The sequence below is a fragment of the Rhinopithecus roxellana genome, chromosome 6 (genome assembly GCF_007565055.1).
Source record: "Rhinopithecus roxellana isolate Shanxi Qingling chromosome 6, ASM756505v1, whole genome shotgun sequence".
Taxonomy (NCBI): domain Eukaryota; kingdom Metazoa; phylum Chordata; class Mammalia; order Primates; family Cercopithecidae; genus Rhinopithecus; species Rhinopithecus roxellana.
Genome location: NC_044554.1, coordinates 95330353 through 95340496, shown reverse-complemented (window position 1 = coordinate 95340496; position 10144 = coordinate 95330353). Strand labels below are relative to the sequence as shown.

At 43.4% G+C, this 10144-nt stretch overlaps 1 protein-coding gene across 1 annotated transcript in view; it reads left to right on the top strand.

Moving 5' to 3' along the window:
- Positions 1–10144, top strand: part of GLI3 (GLI family zinc finger 3) — a 277199-nt gene that overhangs the window by 128287 nt on the left and 138768 nt on the right. The window lies entirely within an intron of this gene.

Here is a 10144-nt window from a genome sequence, read left to right as displayed (position 1 = left end):
ACCCGGCCCTATTTATTATTATTATTTTTTAACTGAATGTCTCTTATCTCTTGGCCAGGCTGGGATGCATGATCTCATGTGGGCACAGTCTCCTGGTGCCCAGATATGCACCTCTACAGTGATGGCAGCAATACCTTCTTCATAGGGAGAACACGTTTCTAGCCCATAGATTCTTCTGACATTCAGTAAATGTCAGGCATCCTTATAGTTATTAGTTGAAAGAATGTTGGTTGGGATTAGAAGTATATTATATTTAATTTAAAAAATTTAATGTTAATTATTATGGGTACATAATAGGTATATATATTTATGAAGTACAAGTGATGTTTTGCTACAGGCGTACAATATGTAGTAATCACATCAGGGTAATTGAGGTATCCATCTCACGTATTTGTCATTTCTTTGTGTTAGGAACATTCTGACTCCACCCTTTTCGTTATTTAAAATATATAATAAGTTATTGTTCACTTCAGTCACCCTGTTTTGCTATCAAATACTAGATCTTATTCATTCTGTCTTACTGTGTTTTTGCTCCCATAACCATAGAACTGTATTCTGTGGTCATATAACCAAATAAAGCTAAGTAGGTCACCGAACAGTTGAGCCCAAATCTTGTTCCTCGACAACTGAAGATACTTGGCTGGCTTCCTGCTTATAATAACAGTGGGCACAGTCTTCTAGGGCCCAGATATGCACAGTGAGGCATAATGCATTTGGAGAAAAAGGGTTGGTTTCCACAAAGAGTCCATGATATTATCATAGACAGCGGATGAAATTCCTGTCATGCAGTGAATAGTGGCGTGAAATCTCCCCTGTCATTGTTTGTGGGAGTCTTCAGCATCTGGCACATTTTTTTGTCCTTCACAAGCTCTGTGTCTGTCTTTATTGGTTCCATTTTCTTTTACTCCTTTTCTCGGGCTCCTATTTCCTGGATGTCCAGGGCTTTACACCCTGGAGCTAAGTGCTAGGGTGGCCACTTTCTGGATCTTGCTTTAACATTCCCCATACTGGTGCACTGCCCACAGTGGATCATCTAGTGTTTTTCCAGCTTACCTGCAATGCTCATGATCATGTCACAGACTGTGCAAACCTAAGCCATCCCACCTGGTCTCTGTGCTCCTTTTCCTGGACTAAAGAGAGCGAGCGGAGGAAAGAGCAGAGCTGGGTGAGCTAGCTGGTAGAAAAGGTGCTTAGCTTCAGGGAAGCTTAGGTGCTCTAGAACTTCATTTCTTGTTGCTGTGTCTCATGCACCTGATATTGGCTATTCGAAACATTTTCTGCCTTCCTCACGACTGCTCTCCTGCCTTTGGCCCATCGCCTCCATTCTATTCCTGGTGTGCTGTTCATGTCTGGACTATGGTAATGGCCTTCAGACTTTCCGTTCTCCAGTCTGTCCTTCATGCTGCTGCCTTGTTAATCTTCTTGAAATGCTCCCAAGATTACCTTCCTGCTCAGACCATAGCTCCTCATTGACAACACCGTCCAGATGTCTTGATCGGACCCCTTGAGCTACCTTGCAACTTGGCACCTATGAGAACTCTCTCACACTGCTGAACTTGCCTCACCTGAGCAGATCTTGTGCTGTGGTTCGCTGGTACCCACATCTGGTCCCACCACTCTGCATGTATGCCTTGCCAGTTGTTTTCGGCCTCAGTCCAGTCTCACTCCTGGCAGGAGACTTTCTGGCAAAACAGTGTGGATAAGGGTTGATAGACTATGCAAGTTGTTATTTACTTATTATTTATTTCAGCCAACCCTGTAGTAAGTCCTTAATAATCTTTAATACTGCTTTTCCTACTATGGTGATAATTATAGAAGAAGACTGAGACTTGCAGAAGATGAATAGCCTTCCAGAGTTTGCATCTCTAGTGGTAGAGTTGAGATTCAAATCTGAGTTTGACTGGTTTCCGGACTCACGCTGTTCTGGACTCTTGTCGTTCCCAAGCCACCACAGGCTCATTTGCCACCCACCAGAGCTGGGAGCCATTTTGCGCTGGGTATCTACTGTCCTCGGGGCAAACAGTCACTGAATAAGTTGATGTTGCTTTTCAGGAACCCATTTACTAAAAGAAACAAAATGTGTCGGTTCCATTATTTATTCATTTAATTGCAAATCCCTCCTTTTCTCTCTGTCATTTAAAGTTAGTATATGCTCTAACTTAATTAAAAATAATATTTTGGAAATAGCTTAAAAACAGCTTAAGATAATTGCAACACTGTGGTATTCACAAACCCAAGTGTTGGCTTCCCGTGTTTTGTAGATGCTGTGCAGGGTATCTGTTTTTGACCTCTGTTCTGAATTACCTGGTTTATTATGGCTTTTTCTTCACACCATGTCTTGTCCTTTCTTGGACTTACCATGGTTTTAAAGTAGGTGATTGTTTGTGGAAATAACGAATGCCCACTTCCCTCGCCTGTGCTGCTGACACTGCCTCTTGAATGCCTAGCATGATGCACACACATAAAAGATGTCCAACCAATCGGTAGCTGTTGAAGTTTGAATGAATGAATCAATGAAGGAAAATATGAATGAATGGAGATGCGCCTTTATTTGGGTATCCTATGCTGTATTTTTAGAAAAGTTGGTTATGGAAAGAATTTTTAAAGTTGAATTCTACTATAAAACTGAAAATTAATTTATTCATATGGAGATACTAACAATAAACTTTGGAAACACTTGAAGAAAGGAATAAGACAGAGGTTGGTTCCTCTGTCTTTTTGTTACGTATAATTGTTTGTGAGATTCTTCCACTTAATACCCCATTTTTCCTCGGCAATATCTGTAGCTGCCTTCAGGCATCAGTCATGATTCTTGCTGTTATAATAAAACAAAGCCTTATATAAGAAAGATATGCATATTCCTGACATTTAATTCCTTTCACAGAAAAGTAATGCTTGGTTTTCTATTAAAAAAAAAAAAAGTGTCCAAAAGAGGTATAGCCAGCATCCTGTAGCAAAGTAATCCGTAACTTACTGTTTTCTTGGTCAGTGTTCCTTCCTGTCAGGCGAAGTTAAAATCTTTTGCAAATAGAAAAGCCGATGTTCATAACTACTGCCGATTGTACCCATTTTAGAGCAGGCTGTTTCCCTCCTCCAGGAAGATGTCCAATTCCAGGGTATGGAATTTGTCTGTCTTTGTCAGTAGGCATCTCTGCATCTGATTCGTTGATTTTTCATTGTTCTGAAACCTCTTCTCCCAGAGGTTAGCTTCAGTTCCAGGAAACAAGGTTTTCCGAATAAAGTCCACTTCTGCCCTGCTGTGTTTCATTCGTCATTTTCACTGTCAGCTCAGAATGCTCACCTGGAAAATGCCAGTGCCCCGCTGGTTTTTCTGTAGTCCTCTCACTTTCTAATTGTGTGGCTTCAAGTACAGGACATTATGCTTTCATTCATTACAGTCTCTAGGTCACTTTCCTCCCAGGGCTTTCTGGGGCATATCAGCCAAAACATCAGCAATATCTTATTACAGCCCATGGGGTTTGTGTGGTCCTTAAATTTCCCGAGGTGCCAGACTTCCAGGAATTCTACTTTCCAAAACATGGGGTTGCCTCTCAGTGAAAGCAAAGTCTTTCTTGATCCAGCTCTTGGCTGCCCTGTAGTGACTGTGATGAACCGCAGATTTGTTCATGGATGCTGGCAGTTAACTTAGTTTTGTAGGAGGAGTTGGATTAAATAAAGGCAAAGTGCCTTTATTTAGCTGGGGAGACAAAAGATTGTAGGGGGCCATGGTTAATCGTCTACCGATACTTAAAGAGCTATCGCATAGAAAAGCAATTACTCTTAATGTAGGTGGCGTCAGAATGCAGCGCTAAGACGAATTGATAGGCTGGGCAGAAGTTAGAGGGAGGCTAATGTGGCGGGGTGGACGGGACAGGATTTCTTGTGCATAGAGCAGTGTGAAAGGAGGGTGATGGCTTCAGACTTCCAGTTCTCAGAAACAGGGTGGGGGGTGGGTGTTTCAGGTTAGGCTGGATGACTGCTGGTGGAGGGTGGAATGGGGACGTCGTGAAGGATTCTTGCAAGGGATGGTTGCAATAGATAAGCAGATCATTTTAAAGTTGGCTTCTAGCTCTGAAATCCCACGGTTTTATTATGCTAAAGTAAAGCATTTTAGGGCAGTTTCACTCTTTCCTTTTCCCTTTCTTTTTCCCTCTGTAATTGTGGAATCTAATTGTGTGTGCAGTTCATGCTAAAGAAGTCTTAATCATGTATTATTTCCTATCCCCTTACTTTGAAATGGTCAGACCTCTAGTTTAGTTGTGTCTGGACACTGTAGAGGGAGGCAGGGTGTCTGTGTACAGTTGTGCTGGCTGTTTACTGCACAAAGGACTGAAATAAGGGGCTAAACTCGAACACATACTCTGCTCACCAAGCTACCCAGAGGAAGAGTCTATCTTTCCAGTTTGCAGAAAGACACCATCAGCTCACCAAGCTGAGTGTTGAAGGGGCTGGGTCTCCCCAGAAGAGGCATAGTTTTCTAATCTGTTAGATTAGATGATTCTAGTCTAATCTGAAGATGCTGGTCATGACTCTAGAGGGAGGCATAACATATCATTTTTAGTTTATCAAGATTGACAAGGTTAAGTCTAGACACATCTGTGAATTCCTTGGTGGGCTGTACAAACACAGTGCTAACTATTGCTACTAATGGTGCAAAGTTCCATTAAGCATCCACATATTTCTGCCGACTCACCAAACATTCAGGTCCTTGGAAGCATCTGGAGGATTTGCTCAAGTTTTCACTTTTAATCTGGATATTTGGCATTGTGTGCACACAACCATGTGCATTCTCCTTCTAGCCCAGGAGATGCCTTTTGACTCTTCCATTCACCCTCAATCCTCAGGGGCAATCAATTTGGTTGAAAAGCAGTTGAGGATTTATGAATGTGAGGCACATAAAACCCCTGTGGGCTCCCAGACTTACACTAAACAAACTTGTGAGTGTACCAGTGAAGAGGAAAAAGTTTAAAGAGTGCAGCACACCACCGGCAAGGTTGGTTATTTTTTAAAACAACAACAACAGTAAACAAAATGGAAACAAAACAGCTCACATTGCTGATACCAGGTAGCAGTTCTTTGAGCAGGGGTGAAGAGATGCAAAGGTTGCTGTGCATTTGTGAAGTGTCCCCAGAGACAGATTCCTTAAGCCTTTCTCCACCCTCCAGCCTTGTCACTGTTCCTCCCTCCTCTGGAATGTGGAAGAAATACTCCCCACCCATCCATTCACAAAAACCCTGGAAGAAAGCCACCTTCCCTCCACTTTCCTCATCTGCCAGCTCCTGCTCTGTTCTCTGGCCCCTCTGCATCCCCTGCCCTCAGTGCCATTCTCAGGCAGCAAGAGCAGAACTCTCGCTGTCCCCTGCCTTTGGTGTCAGCCCTGTGACTGTTGTTCTGCGACCTGTTTCCTATGCCCAAATACCCTCAGTTTCCTGAGTTTAATACACTGTGTGCTTCTGTGCGAGTTCATGAGTTGGTGCTGTTTCTTTTTAGCTACCCTGATGCTTTTGTGTTTCTGTGTTGTGTTTGTTTGTTTTCCCTTTGAGACAGGGTCACTGTCGCCCAGGCTGGAATGCAGTGGTGTGATCTCCGCTCACACAGCCCTGACCTCCCGGGCTCAAGGGGTCCTTCTACCTCAGCCTCCTGAGTAGCTGGGACTACAGACTTGCACTTTCACACCTGGCTAATTTTTTTTTGTTTGTTTGCAGCAGAGACAGGGTCTTGCTGTGTTGCCCAGGCTGGTCTCAAACTCCCAGGCTCAAGCAGTTCGCCGGCCTCGGCCTCCCAAAGTGCTAGGATTACAGGCATAAGGCACCACACCTGACACACTTTTGTGTTTCATTTCTCTGTTTGGAAATCTTCACAGTCTTTAATTACTACAAATCAGTAGTTCCCACATTTTTGGCAGTAAGAAATGGAAAAAAATCTGCCCTCCCCTCAACAAAAAAAAAAAACCAAAATACTGTGGGGCAGATGCCAACATAGGGATACCAGATGTTTGTCCAAATATGGGCATGGCGGGGCTGGGGTAAGTTGGGACACTGGAAAACAGCAAACAGTTCCCAGAGCATTCTCTGCTGTCATTATCAGTTCACAACACAAAGGCTGTTTTCACACCACGAAGTAGGAAGAACAGATTATTGAGCACAGGACATTCTTTTAAAACGAGTAACTTTAGTGTATGAAATATTCATCACTTCAGTCCTTCTTGTTCTCATTTTGTGTCTATTTATTCGACATAATTACAGATTTCCAATCACTAGGTAGAGGCCACTGCTGCAAATGATCCTGAAAGAAGGAGCTCTTCTGTCCAGCAGCAAAACAAATACAGAGCCCACCAGGGAGGCCCACCTTACCTGGGCAGGAAGCTACCAGATGCCTTGGCCAGGAGCCTATTCTTGCTCATGTAGCCATAAGACCTGTTGTGACTAGGGTTCCTGTTGCAGCTGGAGGGACACAGAGATTTAGGAGCACCTTGCAGCCTAGATTTCTGCAGGAGCAAGTGGGGTGGGCATTGGACCCTGAGGCCTTATGCTGGGGACCACACAGTTCTGAGGCCCAGGTGCTGAGAGGGTGTCTGTGAGCATGCTCAGCCTCTGGGCTGTGCTCTCAGAGGACGTGCAGATATTAGACATTTACAGTGAGCAGCATGGAAACTGCAGGCTGCATGAGGATGCCTGTTGGATGGTGAGGACAGGCTGCCCAATGACAGAACACGCTGGAACAGCTGGGGAGATGGAGACCAGAAAACACATGCTTCTTCCTGCTTGCCCGGCCGCTCCACCCCTGCCTCTTTTGGCTTTTATACTTTCCAGCCTGCTTGGCCAAAAACCAAATGCAAAAAGGGTAAGAGAAACCTTTAGGGGCTAAAAGGAAGGTTCAACACTGAGGTATGTACTGAGAAATTTGATTTCCTGGTGGGGTGTCTGGGCCCCTTGGATGAGCGGATGTACATCGGGCGTGACCTCACACCCCGCTCATTAAAATCAGTCTTATGTGAATGCAGACGTGGAGGTGCTCATTTATGAGAGACAGAGCTGCCTCTTTGCTTGAGGAAAATTGATTTCCATTCAACAGATGTGTATGGAGAGCTGGCTCCCCCGAGGCTAGCGCTGGACACACACAGTCTATTAAGGCCCAGCCTTAAGTGGGAGGATTCACACCTTGCGGATTTTGCTGTTTGCTTGATGAAGTGGAACTAAAGAATGCTGTTTTAAAATTCAGATGTGCATTTCCTGAAAAGATTTTTTATCATCTGTAATTAACTTAAGCACATATTATCTTCTTTTTAAATCTTTCCCTGATTTTCTTTCTCCTTCCCCACTGCATCATCCTATCTCCCCATCTCTCATTTTCCTCTTACTTCCTTTCTCTTCTTGCTTTTCTCTCTATGCCAATGCATTTTCTTTTTCATGGAGTTTTGCTTTTATTTAGAGTAATTTTTATAAATATTTGAAACTGAATTTATGCTTCTCAGAAACAAGATTCTTTCTGAAAACATACTTTGGGTGATAAAGATGTAATCTGCTTCCAAATCTTTCCAAATCTGGGTGTAAATTACAAAACAGAAAAACAAGAAACAACCATTTAGTACCTGATTATCAGTCCACATCAAGCTGAGTTCAGTGTGCCTTCTTGAATTTGCCCACTTGAATTCAGTGGCAGGCACGTGTCAGACCAGGAGTTAGAAACACACGGCTTCAGGACTGGCCATGAAGGACCCAGGGCAGGTTACGTATTCTGTTTAAACCCCAGTTTCCTATCCTGTAAAATGAAGACAATTTCACCGTGTTTCTTTGGATAAATTCAGATAATAATTATCAAAGTTCCTGGCAATATCACAGTCTTAATCTGTTCAGGCTGCTGTAACAAAATACCGTAAACGGAGTGGCTTATAAACAACAGAAATTTATTTCTCACAGTTCTGGAGACTGAGAAGTCTCAGATCAAGGTGCCGACAGATTTGTTGTCTGATGAGGACCTGTCTTCTGGTTCATAGATGGCCTTCGTCTCACTGTGTCCTCACCTGGTGGAACGGCCAGTAAGTTCTCTAGGGACTCTTTATAAGGAACCCCATTCATGAGGGCTCCACCCTTATGATCACCTCCAGATGCCATACTGCCAAATACCATTACATGGGGGTTAGAGTTCAATATGTGAATTTTAGAAGAATGCATTCAGTCTATAGCAGTGTTGTAACTTTAAATGTTTCCCTGAATCAGTCCATCTTTAAACCTTTTTAAGGCAGGAGTTTGAATCAGAAATGTGTGTTTATTAAATGATGATTTCATAATCTCACACCCATTACACATAGTAATCTCAAGAGTGGTTCATTGATTGAGTAAATATTTGGAAATGCCTACTTTAAGCCAGATTCCTCGCTGTGTTTATGGGATTCAAAGATTAGTAAGACGTTTTTCCCGCCCCGCCTGGTTACCCACTGTAGAGATGGGAAGTGCTAGAGCGGATGTGTGAACAAGGCTGGAGGGTGCAGATGTCAGGGCATCTTCACAGGAGAAGGGGGCATTTTGTTTGGGTACTGAAGGATGTTGGGTACGCAGTATGTCTAGGTAGGTTTTATGTGATGCATTATCTTCTTTTCTGACAGCATCTTTGATTTAGACTAATGTTGACTTTTGGAGAAGTTAAGTTCAGGATTTTACTGAAGATGGTAGGTTCTTAACTAGTGGTCTAACTGTCAGGCACCATCTTATTATTCAATGCTTTCATCCTCTTCAAGTGGAGACCATAAGTATGCTCATATACTTGTTGTACAGGGCACCAAAGAAAACACACCGTCCTCACAGATACAGTGAACAGTCAAGGAAAGAGACGCACAGTGAGTACTAGAAAGTCAGCCGACCCCTCACGTGATACACGCATGCCTAACATCATCATCGGTGCCAGCGTTACTATTGTTCTCACTTCTTTTATTAACTCTGTTATTATTTATGGTCCATGGTAATGCATTATCAGATTGTAGCATTTTTATTTCTACCTTTTACTTTCTCTGAGCCTCTTCACATACCAATCTACATCTGAAGCTTGAGAGACAGATTTAGGGCCCCATCCTGACTCCTGATCTTGGGTAATCTTGGGTTCTCTTGGATAGGTGATTTAATCTCTTTCTGCCTCAGTGTTCGCAGCTGAGAAATGAGGATTCAGATATCTACATCACTGGAATGTGAAAAGGACTGGATGAGGTCATGTGTGTCAAGTGTAGCACTTGGCCAAAGTATAATAGCTGGAAAAACTGTTGCAGAGAGGTTCCCTAAGTATCTTGGGGAATCAATTATCTTGGTTCCCCAATTATAGTGAGCTGCTTTCAGAACTTGAATCAAAGTCACAGTCTTTTGCTTCCTAGTCCTGCTTTTTTTTTTAGTAAGATACATGTGATCTTTGAATCATATCACTGTATAAATTGGAGACCGAATGAAAAGTTCAGCTATTTATGGCACTGTGGGGGGTTTAAGGACATGTGTACAAGTTTTTGATACTCCTGCCCTCAGGAGGTGCGACTTCCTTCCTCTTCCCTTAACGACTTACTTCCAGTGAAGTGATGGGATGGCACTTCTAAAATTAGGTTATAAAAGGACTGTGCCTCAGGTGGCTCTCTTGCCCTCCCTCTTGAATCCCTCAGTCTGGGGTCAACAGTGGCCATGCCATGAGGACACTCAGCTGGTGGAGAGGCTGTATGGGGAGGAGCCAAGCCTGGAAACACACCCTTCCCCAGTCAGGCCTTGAGGTGACTGCAGCCTCCTGGGAGATCTTCAGCCAGAGCCACCCAGTTAAGCAGCTTCCAGATTCTCTACCCTCCAAAAGTGTGAGTTAGTACATGTTCACTATTTTCACCTGCTACGTGGAAGGTAAATTGTGACTAACTCAGCATCTATCTGCAGCATGGAGTTCAAAGCCTCTTAAGTTTTGAGTTTGCTGTATGTTATAATACACAACAGTTAGGCATTTCTGCACCAGTGTGACTGGCAAACTGAGATGACACCCCCATATCCTTGAATTCAGGGGGTTGTTAAAGACAAAAGTTTCAAATGTCCCTGCTTGACTTATGGACAAGCCGGAGCAGGATTGCTGTTCACCTGCAGTTCAGCTCACCATGCCTGAGCCTTAGGTAATTTACGTCTTATAGCAG